We start from the raw sequence: 25,828 nt of genomic DNA on the forward strand, positions 1-25,828 counted from the left end.
CGAGACGGGCGGATCACAAGGTCAGGAGATCGAGACCATCCTGGCGAACACGGTGAAACCCCGTCTCTACTAAAAAATACAAAAAACTAGCCGGGCGAGGTGGCGGGCGCCTGTAGTCCCAGCTATTCGGGAGGCTGAGGCAGGAGAATGGCGTATACCCGGGAGGCGGAGCTTGTAGTGAGCCGAGTTCGTGCCACTGCACTCCAGCCTGGGCGACAGAGCAAAGACTCCGTCTCAAAAAAAAAAAAAAAAAAAAAAAAAAAAGAATCAACATTCTTTGAGCCAGTTATAACATTGTAGAATTTAAGAAAGAATTTGGTGATAAATAAATATTGCTAAAGTGAAGAGGAGACTGAAGAATTCTTCTAGTAACTTGTATGTTAAGATAACTTTTCTTAAGACATTTTTGTGTGATTTGAAACATTATCCTTTCTCCAACTTGTCTATCACTGATATGGGAGAAGAATGATCACAGACTAGTGGGAGAGGATGGGAAGGCAGCTCTCTGCTCAGAAGGCTGATCAGTGAGGACTGGGATTACCTGCAAGAGGAAGGTAGGCTATCTATGCCTCAATTACTGCAGGCAACAGAAGAAAGGTCCATTAAAAACAACTCCGTCAAAATCCAGAGCATTGCCAGGTGGAAGGCTCAGCTATTTCAATGCATGGATGCACTTTCGATGAAGTGTTTTGACCAGGATGGAAGATGGCCCATTTTCTTCTTCCAAAATCAAAGGTTTCTAGAATGTACTCCCCCACTGCTATACACATAAACACTTCCCCAATATGCAGTCGTCCCAGTGTAAAACAGCCTACCAGCATTTGTATACATTTCATAATAATAAAATCAAAGGAGGCTACATCTAGAAAATAGAAAGCAGCCATCCATTCTTTCCCTGATCAGAAAGGCAAGGAGAAGAGTGGGCTGGTCTTTGGACTTGTGGATATTGGGTCTGGTTTCATAGCAGCCTTCACCTCCCCAGTCCTCATCTTGCTCTTCCAGACTGAAGAAAGGAGAAGCAGCTGCAGGAAGTTGAACAGCCATGGTCCCATGAGCTTCAAAGTATCACAAAGAGATAATTTTAAATCTGGTGCTACTCTCTCTTTCCTTTTGCTGAGTCTTACTCTGGGGTGTCAACTTTGAGCAAGGCTGGCCTCCCATCAGAACCAGGACAAAGGGTAAGGGGTCATAGGCTGTCCTAGGGAAGGTATTGGATGAACAAAGACAGCTTCCCTTTTTTCTATGGGGAGATGTATTAGTTTGCTAGAGCTGCCATGCCAAATATCACAGACCCAGTACTCTAAACAATAAAAATGTATTTTCTCCCAATTCTGAGGCTGGGAGTCCAAGATTAAGGTGACGGCAGGGTTGGTTTCCTCTGAGGGCTATGAGAGAAGGATCTCTTCCAGGCCTCTCCCAGGCTGGCTGTCTTTTCTCTGTATTTTCACATCAACTTTTCTCTGAAACGATCTGTGTCCAAATTTTCTTTTTGTTAAATAAAGATATCAGCCATATTGCATTAAAGCCTACTCTAATGACTTTGTTTTAATATAATTACTCCTTTAAAGACCGTATCTCCTATCAATGAAGTAAGATGGTATTTAAAAAAGGACCCTATCTCCAAATGTTATATTCTCATATATATTCTCAGTTATATATTTTCATATATATATATTCTCAGTTATATTCTGAGGCACTTGGGTATTAGGACTTCAACATGTGAATTTTGCGGGCACACAATCAGCTCATAACGGGAGCTAAAGAAACATATCCTATTCTTTGTTTCAAATATTGACAATCATGAATATACTTGTAACCTTACACTGTTAAAAGCAAGTTTCCTAAACAGTGCTCTGGTGTGCCACTTTCCCTTCTCCCTTCCCCTGAAAAAAAAGTATCAGAAATAAGAACAATCGTAAAGTTAAGGAGTGATCTACAATAATTGAGTTTAGTGAGAAAAAAATACTTACCTCATGCTCTCCTTTTCTTCTCCAATTTTTTAGATTTTCAGGTATGTAAAGAAAGCGGTCATTAAATAATCTTTAATAGTTGTAATATGGTTGCGTTTGATGGTTCATGCCTGTAATCCCAGTGCTTTGGGAGGCTGAGTCAGGAGGATTGCTTGAACCCAGAAATTCAAGGCTGCAGTGAACTGTAATTATGTCACTGTACTCTACCGTGGGCAACAGAGTGTGACTGTCTCAAAAAAAAATTATACCTCTCCAACAGGCAGATTGTGTATTTGTTGTGCAAATTCTCCATATATGAGGCACTTTGCCAAAATTTTGCCCACCTACTAACAGGTACTCACAATTACTTGGTGCAGCTAGCAGAATTGGGACCTAGTGCCCAAAGGAAATTCTGTGCCTCTCAGCCTGGCCCACCTGCATCAGAATTACATGCAGTGCTCTAAAACATGTTCATCCCTGGGCCCTTTATTGTGCATCTACTGAATCAGAGCCCATGTAAACAGAGCCCAGGAATTGGCATTTTCAACATGTGCCTCAGGAGATTTTAGGCACATGGAACTTGAAAATTACTGCTTTATTGGCAGGGTTGATAATTCTGGGCCATCACTAGGGGGTAATGCTCATCTCACATCTCTCTTTGCAGGTAAAGAATTTAGTGCTCTGGTTTCTGGTGCCTTTCAACTCCCGTCAACATTCGGCCTCGTAAACACAGGATTCATATCTCCTTGCTCCCTCCCCTACAGTAACCTCCTCCTGTTGCCCCTCCCCCACAACTTTATGTCCCCTACTGTCCACCTTTGGAATTGTTATGTTCTCTGTGGGTGTCAAGTATGTCCTAAGCTGCTTCTCTGTGATGGTGAGTGGCTTCTAGAACCTTCTGAGACATCTGGAAAACAGACTAACCTAAAGTCTTTCAGAGGTTTTCTTTGAAATGTTTAGGATTTGGGGATGTTTTCTTAATTGCTTGTGGTCTGTGTTTTCAGTGTAGGCTAGGGTACAACAATCCAGAATATAGTTATGCTGGCAGGGGGAGGAAAATTCAAACAGATACATTCATATCATACATGTTCTTTTGTCCAAGTGTTTTGATTTTCTAGTTTCAAAATTTAGTTATGTGAATGTGTGGTTGTCTTCTTGGTATGGTTGCTTCTTTCTTCTTTGGACCAAGGATTACATGGAAAGTGCTGTTTTCCAGGAGCAAATCCCAGCCATGCTGTCTTTTCTCCTGCCGCTTGCTGATGGTTCCCATTCCACTTTTAACGATGTAGGGACACAATAATTTCTGCGCAGCTCTACCACATGACAATCTTCCTGAAAGTTTATCACAAAGGAATTCTAAGCACGTGCAATAACATTCAATGAAATTTAAATGCAATAATAAGAGATTTAGTGGTAGGACCATTGTGCAACAACTAAACAAAAATGTTGTGGCATTGACAACTTAGGGGATTTTTGCAGTAGTTTAACTTTGTTAGGGCCAAGAGACACAGGACAAATAGAGTTTGTGAAATTCTCCTGTTAAAGGTTTCATAAAATATACAATTTGAGCCTTTGAGAAGAAAAGGGGAGACAGTACTCAGAGTGCTGGCTAAAAGCACAGTTTTTGGAATGAAGACTGGACAGAGCTACCACATACTTCCTTTTGAAGAGTTTTCAAAGACTCAGTTTCCTCTTCCTTAAAGTGGTGATAATATTAGTACCCAGTATAATGAGGATGAAAAGATAGAATACATGTAAAGTGTGTAGTATAGTGCCTAGTGTACTATACATGAATTTGTGTGCAAGTTCAGACTTCTGTGATCGTTATTTTTCAGTATTGAAAGAGTCATTTGACATGTGGTGGAACATGAAAGAGTCTTGCAAACATGGATGAACATTCCAGGAAATTAGTTCATCTTCTGTTGTGTAGAAATCTATGGTGAGTCAAAGTTGGCGTTGATTAACCTATTTGATTTCACATTGGAAGGGGCCAGTTGGCATGCTGGGCTGAGGATGGGGAGGCTGCCTCTGGATGCAGTGGGAAGTGCTGGGATTAGCTGGGTCTGCAGGTTCTGGAGGGATGATTGGTAACATGCATTCCATGCGTTTGCCAGCCCTCTACTCTAACTCATAGCTAAGCTCTTTAGTAATGTTTTCTTCCATTCCTTTTTATGCTTAATATGGACAAAAGAATCTGTAAAATAATTAAAATACTCAAATCTGATGCTAATATATTTTCAGGGATGATCAACTCATATTCTGTGTATTTATTGCTTGAAAATATTATGCTTCAATGGATATGGTAGAAAATTTAAGGAAAGCATTCATTTTAAATAAATAGAGGAAGTAAATTTCTGACAGCTTCTTTTGTCTATTAACAATTCCTGGTTTTCTGTGTGCTGGTTGGTTTTAATTGTTGCTGTGCAGTCTTGTTCATCCTGTAGCTGTAAGGCTTTTTAAAGCATTTATTTCAAAATATTTTGATGGTTCACTAAAAAAGCATTAACAAAGTAAATTTATTTAAAAAATCAGAATTGCTTAATTGTGCAGAGGCTGGATGGGTGAGTGTTTGGAGTGTTGTTATTGCAGCCAAATGTTTATTTTTCACAGCTGTGGTAGAAATCTTGGCCCTTTGTGCTCAGATCTTACCTCACGTTCTTCCTCTATTAAATACATCTAAGAGTGTGTAATGGGGATGGAGACAACCTATTCTGGGAACCCAAAATCTATGGCTCTGCCTTGATTTCTGTATTGGAAGGGTCAGTAAATTTTGTAGTTCTCTCTGTGTATCTTTCCATTACTTTAGTGTGGTGAGGATTTTGTGTCATCACAAGATGTTGAATTAATGATAACAGATGATATCCCTGAAAAAGACTTTGTATTTCAGAAATATGTGAATTCACCTTTTGAAGGGCATAAATCCAGCTAACCATTAACATAATATGGACTGCATACAATTATATTCCCTTTTTGGCAAATTGACTGATTTTCCAAGAATGGTTCTGACATAATTTTCAACTGAACAGAGGGTCATGGTGACTTAAGTGGCAGAATGAAATCAATGTGCACTTAAATAATACAATTGAATCAGCTTTTCTGGATCACTCCGTTCCATTTTAGAATTCTTTTCTTTGAGCTCAAGTGAGAGAGGTCAGAGGTAGTCATAGAATGTGAGGAAATGATCTTTATTAATATTGTCAGTACTTTTAGTCCGTTCCTCCAGGATTGTTCATATTAAACCAGACTTACCAAAGTTCTGCTTATAAGAATTACATAAATGGAGATATATAATATATTTTAGTTATTTTGAAAGAACGCCACTTTTCTTAAAAATAAATCTCAGACTCTTGGGGGTGATAACTCAGGCAGAGGACCCAAAGATATTGGTTACATTAAGCAAATAGAAGGGTCTTAAATCTTTAAAAACTTGATATAAGAGCAATAAGCATTTGTCTTTATTCATTTAATTATTTAACAGATTTCTATTAAGCGACAGGCATTGATCATTTTGAAATCACAAGGGTGTAAAACCACAGCATTTGGCAATGTTAATGCATTAAGTGTAGAAACAGCTACAACAGTGATTCACATGCACACTTTTCCCATGAGTTTTGTGTGGTTACTTTTTTTTTTTTTTTTTGAATTTGTTCTGGTCCATTCAAATTATTCTGAAAACACGTGAGTGCCCTGAATTAAAAATAGTGGTTAAAGTGTGATTATACGCAGACTAAAGTAGGTCTCACTTCTTGATGTCTTGTGTCTATTAAGATAGAATGCAGTAGCGTTAGCTTTTGGGGAACTCTTGATTTACACTCAACTTTGCAATAAAATGAAACCTTAACAGATATATTTTCATGTGTATAATTCTGTTTTTCTATTTTGTTGCTGCCTCTGTGAAGTCGGGATTTTGGATCTAAGTAAAGGACCTAAATGAAATGAAGGACCTTACTTTTATCCTTATTTTAATATATATAAATTTATATGTAAAGATTATATAAAATAAAAAGGTTATGTATAAAGATTGAAAGAGATTATATATAAAGACTATATAGAATACATATATATTTATATATATAAAGAGTAAAGTTCTGGACCATTATTCTAGCCTAGTGAGAGCTTTCAGATCTGGCTCTGGAATACCACATTTATTTCACTCTTTTAGTGTCACATCTTTGGTATTTTTTAATAACCATGCCAACGATGTTCTCATTCATATTTCTAAGTAGGACAAATACAAGGATAAAGTAATGAACAATACCTCTCACTCCTTCCCTTGCGTTTATATTAATCATGATTGGCATTCTTTTTTGAAAATGTAGGTACAAATCTACACGTCTACCTAAGTATACTACAGTCCAGTTTCTGTTCTTCTTGTCCTTAATTTACTTATCCATCATTCCACCCATAAACCAATCAACATTTATTAGATGTCTCCTGTGAATCACATACTGTGCCCCTTTTAGAAATAAAATGTAGAGAAGTTACAGGCCTTCGTAGAAGAGAAAGTGGCATAAAAGGATAATTTTAAGATAATGTGACAAATTTAAGCCAGTTTTGAGGACTACTGCTTTAGAAATAATCAATTGAAGATGGAGGTTTGCTGGTAAAGTGCGGTGTGATTCTATGGGAATCTGGGCTGCTGGTGATAGTTCTTGTAAACAACTGTGTTGTCCAGATTGGGCTGTGGGTGGAAGGGTGGGTGGGGGATGTGGGAAGGAAGGAGAGGGAGAAAGAGAGAGGGAGAGAGTACAAACCCAATAGACTGGGAAAAATGTAGCTCTCAGAGGAGTAGAGGTCTTGATGTGTGTCAGGGTAGAGAGTGAGAAAGCTGGAAGGATAGGAAATTGGGATTGGTGGTTGCGATCGTGGTGATGGGGGGTGAATTTAAGATATCAAAGGTGATGACAGGGTTTAATGTGTGGATAGGGGAGATGATGGAAGAGCTGGAGGGGAAGTGGAAGTCTCAGCATTGAGGAAGTAGAATAATTGTGATGCAGGGGTGCTGAGTAGGCTCTGTGAATGTGGTGAGAGTTGCCTTAGACTTGAAATGTCATGAAGACCACAGGCCAGGTATCAATGAGTATGTGGAAGTGACTAGGCGATCTTTATAAACCAAGACAGGCATACAATCTGGAAGTAGCCCAGGGAGTAAGATATTCACATCTGAGACAGAGATTGTGAGTTGACTTTCCATATCTGCTCTTCCTTATAACATAATTTTTAGCTGAGCATGTGACCACCCAGAGCAAGACTACATTTCCCAGACCACCTTGCAACTACTGCAACCATGTGACTAAATTCTGACTAATAGAGAGTATAAGTGGATGTGGCACATGCACCTTAGTATAAGTGGCTATGGCATATGCACCTGACACAAAGCCTCCTTAAAGAGAGAAAAAAGAAGCCCTTTGTCTTCTTGCTAACTTCAATATGTTTGTGCTCTCTTGTGAAGTGACAGCCTTCTTGTACCATGAAGCAAAAGGCCCTCCTGAGGATGGTGGGCCAGTAAGATAATAGTAACCTGGGTTCTTCCTGAGTCTGTGAAGCCCACCCCAAGGTATTTTTTATTTTTATGTATGAGAGAAATACATTGTCTTATCTTCTAAAGCCGTTGCTATCTTGGGGATTCTGTCACTCACAGACAAACTAATCCACATGTCTTGGATTGGGAGAAGGGAATAGTTGGCATCAGCAGGGGAATAGGCAATATCTCTAAGAGGCAGTCAAATTTCAATTTAAGTCAAATGTTGGAAACAGTATTCTGAGAAGAGATATAGATGCTTAAGGGCTATTTGACCTGGAACAAGGCTGTCAGAAGGTACAGTGGAAAGGTTTGGAGGGCAGGGAGCAGAGGAAGATGGTTGCCAGGGAGAACAAGGATGAGGAAGAGTTTGGGAATGCATAGGTAGGAATTTACATTTTTGGCAGAGATCAAAGAAGTGGGGATGTGAGGCATTGGTGGTGGAGGTTGGTTTCCAAGATTCAAGCAGATGTTTGATGTAGTCTGTATCGGTCCAGATGCACATGTGGAGGAAGGGCCTGTTGGTGCTAGAACCAGGGCAGGAATAGGCCCTGGTCTAAAGGGACCTCACAATAAACTGTCAGATGTCCTGCTAGTATTGCCATTAATAAGACTGGGCATGCTATTCCAAAAGGAAATAAGAGTAGTGTACTGTCCATCATTCTGAGACAATCCATGGTGGTTTCTGATGATCTTTACTTTTCCTCTAAGTGCCCATGGGCCATCTCTTTAAACATCAAATTCAGGAATTTTCCTTTGGATTTGAGATTTTGAGCTGTACCTGTTCACTATCTGGACAGAACTAGATCTCTTTATTACCTGTTTCTACTTGTATGTTCCAGTATCACATTGTCTTCATTACCTGTGATCGTTAACAAACAATTTGTGAATTTCTGTTCCACCTCAAATTTTCTTCTACATTTCTTGCATATATTAAGAATCTGCATTTTATTTTGCTTATTCAGCTTTTGTCTTTGAATAATCTGGTTTTTTTTCCAATTTATGATGGTTACTTTAAATTATTTTCTCACATTTACATCCAGCTCTTCTACCAGTTTGTTGATGCATTTGCTTCTTCATCTGTAATTCTTATTAACACTTTGAAACTCCTTTACATCAATTTTGTCTTTATGATTATAATGAAACAAGAGTTTTCTTGACTTTTTCTCCTGGTGTATTCAAATAGAATATGACTTTGATATTATGGAATGGATAGAAAGTGGTGGAACAAGAAATGGATAAAATAAACATAGTATAATAAATGAAAAGAGTTTCTCCAGCAAATAAGAAAATAATTATCTACTTATTTTTTGGTGCTGGTTTAATTATTTTTGATCCCTATGTATGAATGAGTAGACATAATCAATAGTTCATAGAGTAAAACTTTTTTTTCTTTTCTAAATGCTTAAGAAAGGATTTGACTGTCGGCATACAATTTTACTAAATAAATGTGAGTGAATGACATAGGAATGATTGGACTCTGGAAAAAATTTGAAAAATTAAATAAAACCTTATAACTTGACTTCTGGAATGCCAGGGACATGATATAATCTTGGGGAAAATATTGTGTGCATAAAGATCATAATTAGATTTGCTAAACCAAGTATCTAAAGGATTGCCTGAAAAATCTTCCTGAACCCCAGACTGGTGGAAATGAATAGGTTGTCGGGAGACTGCTGCCCTGTGGTTAACCACTTAGGGATTAGGTTCTGGATGTGGTGCCTGTTAGAGCAGTAGAATAATTATGCATTTCCTGTAAGACTGGGATTCTTGAGAGCACTCATTAGCTCTTAGACAGATTCTTGTTTGTGAAGAAGAATAAACAAAAATAGATTTTATTTTAAAATATTTAAAGCTAAATATAGAAAATATGAACATAAGCACCATTAGCATTCCCAAATTTCATTTCTTGTCCTTGTCAATAGACAGATCTACCTTGTTACTCAAAACCCCTGCCATATTATGGCTGCTTTGTTTGCTTGGTGTTGCTTTGCCTCTTATCAAAGGAATTTTAAGGAGGATGAGGCATGTATCAAGTAGCAACTCCAACAGTTGCTATCAAAACAATAAGAAATTATTATTATATCATTATTCTGGCTTGTCATGGAATTTTTAATGTTTAAGAATTTTTATTTTACAAGACTATGGCATGGAAACCAATAATATATTAAAAGAAAGGTGGCCGGGAGTGGTGGCTCACGCCTGTAATCCCAGCACTTTGGGAGGCTGAGGCGGGTGGATCACCTGAGGTCAGGAGTTCGTGACCAGCCTGGCCAACATGGTGAAACCTCGTCTCTACTAAAAATATAAAAATTAGCTGGGCACGGTGGCAGGTGCCTATAATCTCAGCTACTTGGGAGGCTGAGGTGAGAGAATCGCTTGAACCCGGGAGGTGGAGATTGCAATGAGCCGAGATTGCATCATTGCACTCCAGCCTGGGCGACAGAGCAAAACTCCGTATCTAAATAAAATAAAATAAAATAAAGGCAAAAGTTAGAAGGACTTTTTTGAAAGGGTAGTATGCACTCCATCCATTGTGATACTGTGCTGTCAGATAAATACAGTTGAAGACATTTAATTTTCACAGTGAAAATTAGTAATAGTGTAGCTGTGTATTTCCCCCACATGGGAGTTTGGTTAAGTATAGGAATACTTAGAGATTTGTATGCATTTAGATCAAACAATAAAAATTATTTACTCTTAGCTAATCTAGTTAATTGTTGCTTTTTTTATGTTTGGTGCTGAAGCTGTTGGATTCCGTGGGGCTGGAGAGAGGGAGTGAGAGCAAAACCATGAACTAGGCCATGTGAGAGGGCACAGGATGGAGCAAGAGATCTCAAGTAAGTGAAAGGGAGAGGGTGCAGCTGTGATGCAAGGGGCTGAGAGAGTGAGCCAGGGAGAGTGTTAGAATGAGGGAGAGAGAGAAAGAGGCAGGAGACAGAGAGTGGGAGACAGGAGACAGAGAAAGAGATGGGAGACAGAGATAGGAGACAAGAGAGACAGGAGACAGATGAAGAGACCCTAGGCAGACAGACAGAGAGATAGGAGACAGAGACACACAGAGGAAGATGCACATACAGAGAGAGAGAGAAAGAGGCACACATAGAGAAGAACAGTGAGAGAGAAAGAGAGACAGGAGACACAGACACACACAGAAAGACCCACGTAGAGAGACAGGGAAGCCCGGCGAGAGACAGAGACACACACAAAGATACACAAAAAGAGTGATGAGAGAGACACAACCAGAAGACAGAGAAGAAGAGAGAATGGCTCACAGGGAGACAAACACAGAAAAAGAGAGACAAAGACAACGAGATACAGAAAGAGACACGGAGAGACTGAGACACAGAGAGAAAAAGAGAGAGACACACACACGGAAGTAGAGAAGATACAAAAACAAGCATTAGAACCAGTGGGGAGGGACAGGGAGAGAGAGAGAAATGGGCAGTAGGATGTCAGGTCTGAGGAGGTCATGTGTTTGTGATGGCATGAGGTAACTGTCTGAACTCCCTCTTTGTGAGTTATCACAGCACAAATAAATGTAAGTTTGTTGAATGTTAGTTATTGAATGGAAGTAGCAAATTTACACTTGTGGGTTAAATTTCTTTCATTTCTACTTGGGTCCGAATTGGGTCCTGAGCCACATTAATCATTACTTAATATTAATATGGAAATGAGTTTACTCTGTTGCAAGCCCCAGTTTCAATCAGCAAGTAATTATGAAAATCAGTCTTAAAGATGTTGTGAAAGGGTGTTGCTTTCCAGGCAATAATTAAACCTCTGAATATCCCTGGGTGGTTGATTTTTTTTCTCTTCTTAGTTGTCTTTTTCCTAAACATACTCTCTGCAGGTGGGAAAAGATAGCAAGTTGCTGACTGAGGGATTCATTAGTTGTGGGTAGGTAAAGGTCTCATCAGGAGCAGAAGGGAACAAACAAAATGTTGTAGAGGTCAAGAGGAAGAAAAAGAAAGATCAGCTGCTTTTTCCAGGCCCAAAGGAAATAATTTTTTAAAATTGTGAATAGAACCTCTAAAACTCCAGTTGTTTTTATAGGAGTATTTTTGAGCCACTTCTCAAAATGTGGAGCTAAATCTCCATTCTCAATGGGAGGCATCCAAACATGCTTGCCAATTTCAGTTTCTGGCCAATAGTAACCAGGTGCTCAAAAATAGCAACACATTATATTATGCATAAAACGCCCTAGGAGCTGTGCATTATTAGAGAAGTGAATCCTGAAAGACTTGTGGGCACACTGCTTCCATGGCACCATGCGCTACTGTCTTCTGCTCCTGCCCTGCGCCACCACCCCCGCAAAGAGAACCTCTCCTACTGGAAGTGCAGGACAAAGCCACTGTGAAAGTCCTTAAAGTATGAGGCCTTCAGGAACAAGATGCAGACAATGGGAATGTTCTTCAACTTTTTATCTGCTTAAATTGCAGTCTTCCCAACAGGATGCTAGGAAGGAATATCCTTTTGTGTACACCATACCTGGAAACACATTGTGGAGGGAAGTAGGGTTGCCAGATAAATGCCAGGACACCCAATTAAACCTGAATTACAGTAACTAATGACTAAAAAGTTATTTGTTGCTTTTCTGAAATTCAGATTTGACTGAGCATCCTGTATTTTTATTTGCTGAACTAGCACTTCAGGGAGAGTCACCTCCGTTGGGGGCTGCTGGGCCCTAGCAGTCTCAGCCGGGTAGGAGTTAAATGTGCCATCCCCAGCCTGTGACACGTTCCTCTGGCCTAGGATCCTTGTACTTTCTTTTGGAAGATAGAGTAGATGTAACCAGGCATAATTGTAAAAGAAAGAAAGCAGAGTTTTTGGATTCCATATTATCAGAGATTTACACAAAGTTACAGAGTAGGCAATAAAAAGTCTTAAATACATTCAATTGCTTTACCAGCTTTGGAAAAAGTCAATGGCTGTTGATCCATCAGTTGGAAATATGAGTGTGCTTGAATCTAAACATCAACAGATTTTTATGGGGTATTTTTGTCATTCCATCATGTACTCAAATGGTTTTTAATGCATAGACATACAGTGTATTTAGAGAAGAAATAGAAGGTAATATAATAGAAAAATAATCATTGAGTGAAATCTTACACTTTTTTATTACTTTGGGCAGTATCTTTTAAAGATCTTGCAAATAAAAATGGTGAATAATTACTTGTTATAACTTTGTCTTTTGTTCACTTTTTGAGGTGGAAAATCCTACGAGATAATAGACCCAGCCCTCATGTGCTCCCTGAATGATTTCAGCACACCTTTTTGAGCAAGTGCCTATGTTTATACATTCTTAGTTCAATTTTGAATCTCTAAGACCTAAATTTTCTTAAGTTTCTGTAACTTTTACATTCTTAGACTGAGTTTGATCCATGTTGTTGAAATCTGCTTTCCCCACGTGAATTGTATAGGATATGACCAAGGAGATTTTTAAAAATGGCTTTGGGCCGAGTGTGGTAGCTCACACCTGTAATCCTAGCACTTTGGGAGGCTGAGGAGGGTGGATCACCTTAGGTCAGGAGGTTGAGACCAGCCTGGGCAACATGGTAAAACCCTGTCTCTACTAAAAATACAAAAAAAATTAGCCGGGCATTGTGGCAGGCGCCTGTAATCCCAGCTACTCTGGAGGCTGAGGCAGGAGAATCGCTTGAACCCAGGAGGCGGAGATTGCAGTGAGCTGAGATCGTGCCATTGAACTCTAGCCTGGGCAACAAGAATGAAACTCTGTCTCAAAAAAAAAAAAAAAAAAAAAAAAAAAAGAAAAGAAAGAAAAAAAATGGCTTTGGTTTCTTGCATTGCTTCTGTAAGTTAAGCTTGTCTCTTGTATGAGTACCTTGGAACTTTGTTTTGTATATCTACTTATGTATATATACATGTGCTTTTTCTTTTCTTTCTTTTTTTTTTTTTTTTATCATACTGCCTTACAGTGAAGAGTTTAAGACAAATGCCTGATGACGGGACTTTGATGCACTGCCACATCCTACACTTTCGCAAGGCTCCCAGATGCCTTTCCCACATATTGAACTGTCACAGTAATGATCAGTGGCTTAGAATGCTTCCTGAATTCCTGACCAGCTGCCAAAACAATTGCTTAAGTAAATGTTTCCTGATGTCCAATGCCCATTAACACCCTCCATGTACAACAGTTGATGAACTGAGCTTTTGCAGGTCTACTGCCCATTCTTAGTGAAATCTGCAAAGAAACCAAGCTTTGCTGTTGTGGCCCATTGGATTCGGGAGGATAGGTAAATCCCTTCAGGGAGGGACAGAGGCACTTGTCTTAAATCTGTTTCTTCACAGACCAGAGTAGGTCTCTGAACTGCCAGATAAATGCCAGGTCATCCATTTAAACCCAAATTACAGTAAATAACAACTAAAAAAAAAATATGTTGTTTATAATTCAGACTTGACTAAGCATCCTGTATTTTTATTTGCTAAACTAGCAACTCAGAGAGAGTCACCCCCATTGGGGACTGCCAGGCCCTTTACAATCTCAGCTGGGCAGGAGTTAAAGGTGTCATCCCCAGGCTGTGACAAGTTCCTTGGGCCTAGGATCCTTGTACCTAGGATCCTTGGCCCCCTCATGGTAGGGTCATAGCAGGGTCAGCAGGAGGCAATCCGTGTTCTGAGATCCTTCTCCCTGGAACCCAGTGGAACTCTAAAACTGTCAAATACCACATTTTCTGTATAATGAAGTGAGTCCTAATAACCAGGAGGTAGCTAGGTCCGTCTTGGGCCTCCAAGAGTTCTCAAAAACTTTGTCCGTGGCACCAGGGCAATGCATGGTCTAGGGTCAAATGCCTCCTTTTCTAGCGGGCTGATATTCATGAATACAAGTTTTAAACTCAGAGACCTTTAAAATCTTGTTTGTCTCAGAACTGAGAATAGAACTAGCACTTAAGGTGAGACGACACCAGATTGTCTATGATTCGAGTTAGACCATTCATAAGCTTGTTGACACAGCAGTGTGATATTTAAAAACTAGGCAGCCAGGGGCTTTGGTTAGGAAGTGTTTTCTGGGGTCACACAGGCCTCACAGAGCTGTTCTGGGCAGCCCGAGGGGTCTCATCATTGTTTCAGTGATGCTGTTCTGAATGAGCAGTTTGTCCTCATCATGTTCAGTTTCGTGTTTTTGTTCTAAAGAGAACATTTATACCAACTTACTTCCTCTTAGGAAAAGATTGATTTTTTGATGCTGGCCAGGGGCAGCTGGAGAGGGATGGGCTGTGGTAGCGTACATGATGATCTAAACTGGGTCATCCTGTATTTTCAAGTTATCATCAAACATAGCCCCTTGTCTTTTGGTCCCAGGTGTAACCCCAGAATCCTTCTTAACTCAGTGTTCAAAGCAATCACTCCTCATCACTTGGCATTGGCTCATGAACTGATGCTGGTTTGACACTTTTGGTTTAGACAGATTATTTTTTCTCCTTCCTTCTTTCAAAATTAGTATTCAAAAGCAGCCCCTTTTGGATCTTCTAAAAGCGTAAGTTAGGTTGATATCCTTTGACTTTGGCAGAAAAAAGCCCGGACTGGAGGCAGAAGGGGTCGTTTGCCTCTGGGTATGGGGCATTGTTTTGGTAGGGGTTGGCACAGAGGACCTTTGCTTTTATCCTCTGGATCCCCTTGCCCTGTCACCAGTTGGCATGGGTCCTAAGACTGAGCTAGAGGACCTTTTAGATTTACCTTCAAAGAGGGCTAACCAGTCAATGCTCCTGTACTTGGACAGGGTTAGTTCCTTCTCATCAATCCCTCCAACTCCCACTGGTCTTTATGAGCTAAGTCTGTCTTATTTATGTGGACTTGTTAAGTTGGTAGCTTTATGTAAGCTATAGTAAAAGGCTAAACAAATTCACCTTTGAACTTATGTTTTAAAATCCTCTTTTAAAAATTATCATGCAGGCTGAGCTGTGAGTGACCTAGAATTCAAAGTGTAAGAAGCAAAACAAATTTTTAAAAATCTGCTTCCTGTCTGTGCTAATATAACCCAGGCCCTCCTGCCGTCAGCTCTCTGCAGCATTTTAAATTCACCTCTTGTTTCTTGAACCAACCCCTGTCAATGTTCTAATCTTGCAGGTCAGAGCTGTGTCTTCAGACAGTCAGAATGCATTTACTTAAACAATAGACCCTCTTGTTGTCAGTTCTGCTGCTTTCAATAATTTACCTTGACTTGATGTTCACCAGTATGTGCCGTTGGCAAAAGAGGCATACCTCCAAATACAGCTAATTACTCAGCTATTCAATATCAGCACGACTGAAAGGAACCTAGCCGTCTCCATAAGGGGTGCTTCTCCTCCAGAGCCAGCCTTAAATGTAGCAGGTGACAAGGCAAGCAGGAATGAGCCCAAACCAGGGAACATCTGGAACCCTCAAGGGAACTGCAACTGCTTCCTTTTTTTCCAGTAGAATCCCCTTTTGCATCCCCGTATTGAGCAACTGCACATGCCAAAGGCAGAAAATAGAACACAATTGGGGTGCAGTGGGGAGAGACATCACAAGTAGCCCTAAAAAGTCCTAAAAGACACAGAATTATGAATGTATAGTAACTAGTGAAAATGCTGCAGCTTAAGTAATGCTTGGCAAACCCTCATGTATAGTTGTGCCTATTGATCACTGCCCAAGGGCACCCAGCCAAGAGCTGAAGGGGGGCCAAGATCCACCTCATGTGCTGTCTGGCAGAAGGCTATGTTGGCCTGGAGCAAGGGAGACCTTTTCAAATACTGCCACAGGCACCGTCCTTTCTCCAAACCTTGAACACAGCAGGGCTCATCTGCCGAGAGTGGGCACTTTTTTCATTTGGACAAAGGTGCCATATGGGTTAGTGGGGCCCTGACGCTTACAACCGGGTCCTCAGAGTAGGTCAGACTTTTATGTGAACTCTGAATGCATCTTGGCCTCAAGGCTCAGAAAGACAGGCTCTCAATGAGATCTCAGAGGCAGGAACTCGGATGGCTTGAGATGATTTCAGGTAGTGCCCACTCAAAACATGTAACCAATTACTCTCTTTTAAAAACTCTTTCAGTCCCATTCATTAGTTAAGAAGAAAATAAAGTATCCCTTTGTTAGAAAAGGATATCAGCAAGTGCTAGAGATGCCTTAATTAGACATACCAGCCACAAAGAGAAAGCTGCATGTAGACCCAGAGGCTTCTGGGAAATTCCGTAGGCATTTACTCACAGCGTTAATGTTCATTGTATTTCTTTTTAGAATTACCTCTACCTTTACCAAGGGCTACTAGCTTCCTATTCAAAGAAGTAAAGGCACATTGAAAAAATAAATTAATATAGAAAATGAACGAATCACTTTTAAAAAGTAGTTGGTAAACAATAATATGGGCCATCTTCATTGTTTTAATCAAATCCAAGTTACTACTGGCACAGCTGAATTTAGGAAACTGAGTTAGTGTAAAGAGACGCAGTGAGATGGAACTATTGAGCGTGAGGAAGAGGGGCCTCCACAATAATACAGGTTTCTGACAACTTCTGCTAAGAAGCAAATAAAAGGAAACATTTGCACTGTTTTTGGAGGTATTTGGGGTTCAGATGCACAAGTATGCCCGTGTATCTGTTGTTTGTATACTCGTTCCATAAGCAAAAGCTGAGGAATCAATTTGGAGATTTTGAATTCCTGAGGGTGGGACCAGAAGATGTAGGAGGGAGGACAGCTATTTGGAAGTCAAGTGATTGGCCCCATATTTTTTCTGCGAGGAAGGGTTGTTTTGTTTTGTTTTGTGTGTGTGTGTGTGTGTGTTTTTTTTGAGATGGAGTCTCTTTCTGTCACCCAGGCTGGAATGTAGTGGTACGATCTCAGCTCACTGCAACCTCCGCCTCCTGGGTTGAAGCGATTCTCCTGTCCCAGCCTCCCAAGTCACTGGGATTACAGGTGCCCACCACCATGCCTGGCTAATTTTTGTATTTTTTTGTAGAGATGGGGTTTTGCCATGTTGGCTAGGCTGGTCTCGAACTCCTGACCTCAAATTATCCACCTGCCTTGACCTCCAAAACCCACCGTGCCCAGCCAAGGAAGAAATTTCCAGAAAGGGAACACATCTGTTAATTAATATTTGACTCAGGGTCCTCTTATGTGTCCCTCTGTGTCCATGTCCTTCACTGTGTCTCAGTCTTCCCACACATGAATGTACTCTAGGTACACATACACCACCCAGTCCACCTGTGGTTCAGATCTACTGTCTCCCTTGAACTGTTTCCTGCAGAAGTCATGCTGTATCGTGACAGGCATGACAAAGGGAACTCAAGGCATTGTTTTCGGTCCTCTTTAGATGAAATAACACATTCAGCAGTTGGCACAAACATGGTGGAGATGAGTACAGTGAAAGCGTTGCATGATATCTAGTGGCAACGTTAACGTATGTTTACATAAAGAAGAAAAGTGTCCTCTGATATAATCTCAGAAAACTGCTGCCACAGGCTTTTGAAACAATTAGTTTAGACGATTTCACAGAGCATTAAGCTTAACAATGTCAGTCTGTTCGTAAATGCTGTTCAAGAAAATTTTTGCAATGAGGCCAAAATTTAGGTTGGCAAAGGGCACCCTCAAGTAGGCAATCTCATCTTATTATTTATAAACAACTTTTTTGAGATACAATTGACCTACAAATACACCGCACATATTTAAAGTGTACAGTTTGCTAAGTTTGGACATATGTAGTATAGATCTGTGAAATTATCACCTCAATCAAGATAATGAACACATTGATCACCCCCAAATGTTTTCTTGTGCCCCTTGGAAATCTCTACCTCCCACCCATCCCTGCCTGCCCTGTTGCCCAGGCAGGGAAGTACTTTCTGCCAGTATAATTTGCGTTTTGTCTGACTTCTTTCACTCAGCATCATTTTCGTGAGATTCATACACATTGTGCATATCTTTTTTTTTTTTCTGAGACGGAATCTTGCTCTGTTGCCCAGGCTGGAGTGCAGTGGCATGATCTTGGATAACCGCAACCTCTGGCTCCCGGGTTCCAGCGATTCTCCTGCCTCAGCCTCCCAAGTAGCTGGTATTACAGCACACGCTGCCACACTTGGCTAATTTTTTTAGTATTTTTGGTAGAGATGGGGTTTCACCATGTTGGCCAGGCTGGTCTCAAACTCCTGACCTCAAGTGATCTGCCCGCTTCGGCCTCCCAAAGTGCTGGGATTACAGGCGTGAGCCACCATGCCCGGCCATGCATATCATTATTTTTACTGCTGAATAGCAGTCCATTGTACTGTTATGCCACAATCTGTTTATCTTTTTGCCTGTTGATGGACATTTGGGTTGGCTTTAGCTTTGAGCTATTACAAAGAAAGCTAGTATGAACATTTGTGTACAGATCTTTGTACAGATATATATTTTCTTTTCTGTTGGGTAAACAGCTAGGATTGCAATGGCTGGAACGTTTGGTAGTTGTGTAGACAGTGTTTTTCAAAGACTGATACCATTTTATGTTCCCACAAGCAGTGTATGAGAGTTCTTGTTCCTCTGCATCCTCACCAACACCCAGTATGTTAGCTATTTTATCTTCTGGGTTTAAGAGATAAAATGGCTAACATACTGTGTGTTGGTGAGGGTGCATCTCCCAAGTGCGTAATGATGTCAAACGTTCTTTATGTGCTATTTACAATTTATATACCATTTTCTTTGGTGAGGTGTCTGCCCATTTGAAAATTTGGGTTGTTTTCTCATTATTTGTTTTGAGCATTCTTATGTATTCTGTATGTAAATCCTCTATCAGATATATACTTCGCAAATCTTTTATTATAATCTTTGGCTTGTCTTTTTATTCTCTTAACAATGTCTTTCAAAGAACTGAAGAATTAAATATTGATGCAATTTAATTTATCAAAATTTTTACTGGATCTTGCTTTTAGTGTTGTATGTAAGAAATCTTTGCCTAACCCAAAGTCATAAAGATTTTCTCCTATATTTTCTTCCAGAAGTTTTATAATTTCAGGTTTTACTTTTGGGTCTGATCCATTTTGAGTTATTGAGTTATTGTTTTTCTTAATTTAAATTTTAATTAAGAAATTTTAAAATTTATAATTGACAGATAATTGTGCATATTTATGGGGTACGATGTGATGTTTCAATGCATGTATATATAGTGTAAAGATCAAATTGGGATAATTATCATATCCATAATTTTAAACAATTATCATTGCTCTGAATGGTTCAACTTTTTGTGAATATACATCCAGTTGCTCCAGCACCATTGCTGAAAAGTCTATCCTTTTCTCCATCGAATGGCCATTGCACATTTGTCAAGAGTCAGTCATTTATATTATTTGTTAATGTATGTCTATTTCTTGACCCTATTCTGTTCCATGGATCAATGTGCCGCCCTTGTCTTGATTACTGTAGCTATGTGCTAAGTCTTGAAATCAAGTAGTTGATTTGGCTATTCTGAGTCCTTTTGCATTTTGATATGGATTTTGGAATAAGACTCAGCCTGTTGCTTTCTACAAAAAAAAGCTCACTGGGATTTTAATTGTAGGGTGTATATAATGATTAAGGGAGGGTTGCAATTTTAATATAATAATATGTGTCTTCCAATCCATGAACAATGCAGTAACTCAGTATTTATTTAAGTTTTCTTTATGTATTTCAGCAATGTTATGTAGTGAATGATTCTTTCAGATTGTTGTCAGATTTACCTCTCAGTGTTTCTATTTTTGGTGGTATTTATAAATAATAATGGCTTAAAAAAATTTTAATTCCTGATTGTTGCTGGTATGTAGAAATACAATTGATTTTTGTGTATTTATCTTACTATATCCTACAGACTTACTAAAGTCATTTAGTAGTACTAGTAGCTTTTTTGATGCTTCCATCAGATTTTCTACATAGATTATCATGGCATGCTCCAATAAAGATAGTGTTACTACTGTCTGGATGCCTTTTGTTTCTTTGTCTTGACTTATTGCACTGGCTAGATCCTCCTGTGCAATACTGAATGTTGTGGTGAGAGCAGACATCCTTGTTTCTCCTCATAAGGGAAAGCATTCAGTCTTTCACTATTAAATAATATATTAATTGTAGGTTTTTCATAGATACTCTACTCTATCAGGTCTAAAAATCCCATTCTATTTGTAGTTTGCTGAGAGTTTTTATTGGGAATGGATGTTGAATTTTGCCAAATTATTTTTCTGTGTCTCTTGAGATAATCATATGATTTTTCTTTTTAAGTTTGTTAATATGGTAAATTACATTGACTATTTTTTTCATGAATTTTAAACCAACCTTGCATTCCTGCAATAAAACCTATGTGTTCATGATATATTATTTTATGTATTGTTAGATTCAATTTGCAAAAATTTTGTTTTGGATTTTTGCATCTATATTCATGAGGAATATTGGTTTGCAATTTTCTTTTATTATAATGTATTTTTCTGCTTTTGTATTAGAGTAGTGCTGATTTCATGGAATAAGTTGGAGAGTATTTCTCCATTTTAATTTTCTGGAAGGTTTGTATACAGTTGGTATTATTTCTTCGTTACATTTGGTAGAATTCGCCAGTGAAGACATCTTGGTCTGTTGTTTTCTTCATGAGAAGATTTTTAACTACAAATACAATTGCTCTGATAGAGCAATATAGATATAGGGCTATTCAAAGGTTGCCAGTTTTTCTTGAGTGAGCTTTGGTAGATTGTATCTTTTAAGTATTTTTATATTTAATCTATGTTTTTGAAATTATTGATGCAAAGTTGTTTATAATATTACCTTACTACATTTCTAGTATCTGTAGAATATGTTGTGTTGTCAGCTCTTTCCTTCTTCCTTTTTGATACTGATAATTTGTGTTTTTTTCCTTATTTTCCTAATCAATCTGTATAGAAGGTTATGAAATGATTGGTCTCAAAGAACCATCTTTTGGTTTTGTTTATTTTCTCTATTGTTTTTCTGCTTTCTACTTTATTTATTTCTGTTTTGTCCTTTTTCATTTCATTTCTTCTGCTTATTTTGGGAGCAAATTCCTCCCTTCTTTTTTTTTACTCTCTTAAAGTAGAAGCTGAGGTAATTGATTTGAGAACTTTTTTTTCAGTATCAATGCAGCAATCCCCCCTTATCTGCGAGGGATATATTCCAAGGCCCCCAGTGGATTCTTGAAACCATGGATAGTGCAGAATCCTATAAACACTATTTTTTTTATTATACATACACACCTATGATAAAGTTTAAGTTATAATTAGGCACAATAAGAGATTAACAATAATAGATTATTATTAATAGAGATTAACTAATAATAGAACAATTATAACAATATACTATCATAAAAGTTATGTAAATGTGGTCTTTCTTTCTTAAAATATCTTATTGTGCTGTACTAACCCTTTTCCTTCTTGTGATGATGTGAGATGATAAAATGCCTATATGGTAAGATACCATAGTAATCAATCTGATAACTGAGAAGGGTACTAAGTGACTAATGGACAGGTAGTATACACAGTGTGGATATGTGGGACAAAGGGATGTTTTACCTCCCTGTTGGGATGAAGCTGGACCGTGTGATATTTCATCACTCTACTCAGAACAGCATGCCATTTAAAACTTATGAATTGTTTATTCCTGGAATTTTTCATTTAATATTTTTAGATCACAGTTGACCACGAGTAACTGAAACTGCAGAAAGTGAACCTGAGGATAACGGGGGACTACTGCATAGATATTTAGTACTATAAAATTCTTCCTAAGTGCTTTAGGAAGATACTTTAGCAATATCCCACAAACTCTGATATGACATGTTTTGATTTTTATTTAATTCAGAACAATTTTAAATTTTATTTTAAACTTCCTCTTTGATGCCTGGTTTATGTAGATGTATTGCTTCATTTCTAAATATTTGGGGGTTTTCTAACTATCTTTCTGTAACTGATTTCTAGTTTAACTCTATTATATTCAAAGAACATATTTTCTATGACTTGAATGTTTTAAATCTAGTTAGACCTGTGTTTTGGCAGAGAATATATTCCATCTTGGTAATTATCCACATATGTGTAAAAAGAATGTGTATTCTGCTTTGGAAGGGTGGAGGGATCTATAACTGCCACTTAAATCAAGTTAGTTGATAGTATATCCTTACTTATTGTTTTTCTACTTGTTCTATCAATTATTGAAAGAGGGGTATTTAAATTTCCAATATAATGGTAGATTTATTTCCATCCCCTTTGTTATGATTTGGCTGTGTCCCCACCCACATCTCATCTTGAATTCCCATGTGTTGTGAGAGGGACCCTGTGGGAGGTAATTGAATCATGGGGGCAAGTCTTTCCTGTGCTGTTCTCGTGATAGTAAGTCTCACGAGATCTGATGGTTTTATAAAGAAGAGTTCCCCTGCACAACCTCTGTCTCTTTGCCTGCTGCCATTCATGTAAGATGTGACTTGTTCCTTCTTGCCTTCCACCATGTTTGTAAGGCTTCCCCAGCCATGTGGAACTGTAAGTCCATAAACCTCTTTCTTTTGTACATTGTCCAGTCTCAGGTGTGTCTTTATCAGCAGCATGAAAATGGACTAATACACCTTTGCAGTTCAATGAGTTTTTGTTTCACATATTTTGAAGCTCTGTTTTTAGGTTCATAATGTTTAGGATTGTTATATCCTCTTTATCTTTATGAAATGGCTATTTTCATCCCTGAAAACCTTCGTTGCCCTCAAATATATACTGCCTAATGTTCATGTTGTCACTCCAGTTTGTTTGTTGACTCGTGACAGAATTGTGAATCTTTTACCATCATTCTATTTTTAACCCTTTTATGTTTACATTTAAAGTATGTTTCCTATAAGCAGCATATAATTGAATCTTTCTTTTTTATTTAGCCGACAACTTTTGACTTTCAGTGGGGGTGTTAGAACACATATTGAATGTTATTTTTGATGTGTTTAAGTTTTTCATCTTGCTATTTATTGTATAATCACCCCTTTTGTTCTTTGTTCCCCTTCCCTTATTTTTCTGGCTTCTTTTGGATTGAGTTTTTAAAGAAAATTCAATTTTAGCTTGTTGATTGGCTGATTAGTTATGCCTGTTTGTTTTATTTTGATGGTTGCTTTAGAGTTTATAGCATACATCTTTAACTTACATTGTTTACCTTAAAGTGATATCATTTCACTTCACTTAGAGTATAAATTCCTTCCCACTGCCCCTAGCCTTTATACCATTTTTTGTCATCATATATTTTACTTATACATATGTAAGGGTCCCCACAATACATTATTATTTTTGTTTAAACAGTCAGATATTTGTTAAAAAGAGTTAAATAATAAGAAAACATATTATGCATTTATCTATGCAGTTACAATTTCTGGTACTTTTCATTCCTTTATGTAGATTCATATTTCCACCTGGTGTCAGTTTATTTTAAATTGAAACTTCCTTTGATAGTTCTTGTAGTGCAGATCTTAAAGCTTTTGTATGTCTGAAAGTCTATTTCACTTCGGTTTTTGAAATACATGTTAGGTTGATAGTTTTTCTTTTTTCTTTCAGCACTTTAAAGATATTGTTCCGCCATCTTCTTGCTTACATTGTTTCTGATAAGAAATTTGTTTCCTCCTGATCTTTGTTCCTCTGTGCATAATTTGCCCTTTTTCTCTGGCTACTTTTTAATTCTTTTTTTAATCACTGGCTTTGATTAGTTTTATTATTGTGTGCCTTGCTGTAGTTTTATTCATGTTTCTTGTGCACAAGGTTTTTACTGTCTCAAATCTGTAAGTTTATAATATTCATCAAATTGGAAACATTTTAACCTATGTATCTTCAAATATTTTTTCTGTTCCCCATTCTCAGTTCTTAAGGTAATTCCAATTACATGTAGTATTTTAGGCTACTTAAAGTTGTCCTTCAGTTCCCTTTATTTATTATTTATTATTATTATTTTTTGAGATGGGGTCTAGCTTTGTCACCTGGACTATAGTGCAGTGGCATGTTCTCGGCTCACTGCAACCTCCGCCTCCCAGGTTCAAGTGATTCTTCTGCCTCAGCCTCCCGAGTAGCTGATATTACAGGTGCATGCCACCATGCCCAGCTAATTTTTGTATTTTTAGTAGAAATGGGGTTTCACCATATTGGTCAGGCTGGTCTCGAACTCTTGACCTCAAGTTATCCACCCATCTCGGCCTCCCAAAGTGCTGGGATTAAAGGCATGAGCTACTGCACCCAGCCATGTTCTCTTCTTTTAAAAAGAGTCTTTTCCTTCTCTGTTTTATTTTGGATAGTTTCTATTGCTATGTTGACAAGTCACCTCATCTTTTGTTCTGCAATATCTAATTAGCCATTAATCCCATCCAATGTATTTTTTATCTTAGACATTGCAGGGTTTTTTAATTTGCAAATGTTTGATTTGGGGCTGTACATTTATAGATATATATATTTCTACTTAACTTTTCAAAATATATGGAGTACAGTTATAATAGTTTCAGTGCCTTTGTCTGATAATTCTAACATCTGTGTCTGTTCTGGGTGGTTTTGATTCATTTTCTCTTTTCATTATAGATGTATTTTTCTGCTTGTTATCATGCCTACTAATTTTTGCGTGGATGCCAGATATTGTGGATTTTACTTTATTGGGTGCTGGATGTTTTTGTGTTCCTGTAAATATTCTTGAACCTTGTTTTAGGATGCAGTTAAATTTCTTGGAAATTTTGACATTCTTTTAATGTTTGCTAGGCAGGACTATAGCAGCATTTAGTCTAGGGCTAAGTACTCCCCAATATTGAGGGAAGTCCCTTCTGAGTACTGTATTATAAGACTTATGAGTTATGAAGTTTTTCAATCTGACTACTGAATATGGCAACCTTATGTGTTATGTAATTCCATTTTAATGTAAAAATATACATAGATTAGAGATATGTTTCTCTCATTTATTCAGTGACTGTTTTTTGAATACGGACAATGTAAGGGATATCAAATATAGAATAGCAAATAAAACAAAATCTTTCCTCTCAAAGAGTTTATATTCTGTGTCTGGAAACAGACAATAGTTCTATGTCAGGTAGTAATATGTACTTTGAAGAAAAATAAGGCAGAGTAAAAAGAGAGAACAATGGGGAGTGGAATAGGATACAGTACTCTATATGTGTCTGGGAAGAACTCTCAAAAAGGCGATATTCAAGCAGAGACTAGAATAAAGTGAAGTAGCGTGGCTGGTAGCTATCTGGCAGAAGGACATTACAGGTAAATGGAATACGAAGTGCTGAGGTAGAATAGTAGGAGGAGAGCATGGTCTTAGCATTCTTGAGGATGGACAAGGAAGCTAGTGTGTTGAGGTGTAGTGAGAAAGTAAGGGAGAGAATAGTAGGAGGTGAGGTCAGAGGGACCCCCAGGAGGATGGGGGATCATGTAAGGCTTTGCTGAAGGTGGTA

The 25,828-nt window shown here is 38.3% G+C and overlaps 1 protein-coding gene across 4 annotated transcripts in view; it reads left to right on the forward strand.

Annotated features, from left to right (window-relative positions):
* Positions 1-25,828, forward strand: part of LYPD6B (LY6/PLAUR domain containing 6B) — a 181,868-nt gene that overhangs the window by 47,165 nt on the left and 108,875 nt on the right. For 3 of the 4 annotated variants that reach the window (XM_038002147.2, XM_073020265.1, XM_038002148.2), the window contains exon 2: positions 10,218-10,310. The exons of the other annotated variant lie outside the window; for it this stretch is intronic. The gene's annotated coding sequence lies outside the window, so the exon portion shown is untranslated. The remainder of the gene's footprint in view (positions 1-10,217; positions 10,311-25,828) is intronic. 4 annotated transcript variants of the gene reach the window in all.

Source organism: Chlorocebus sabaeus, chromosome 10 (assembly GCF_047675955.1).
Source record: "Chlorocebus sabaeus isolate Y175 chromosome 10, mChlSab1.0.hap1, whole genome shotgun sequence".
Classification (NCBI taxonomy): domain Eukaryota; kingdom Metazoa; phylum Chordata; class Mammalia; order Primates; family Cercopithecidae; genus Chlorocebus; species Chlorocebus sabaeus.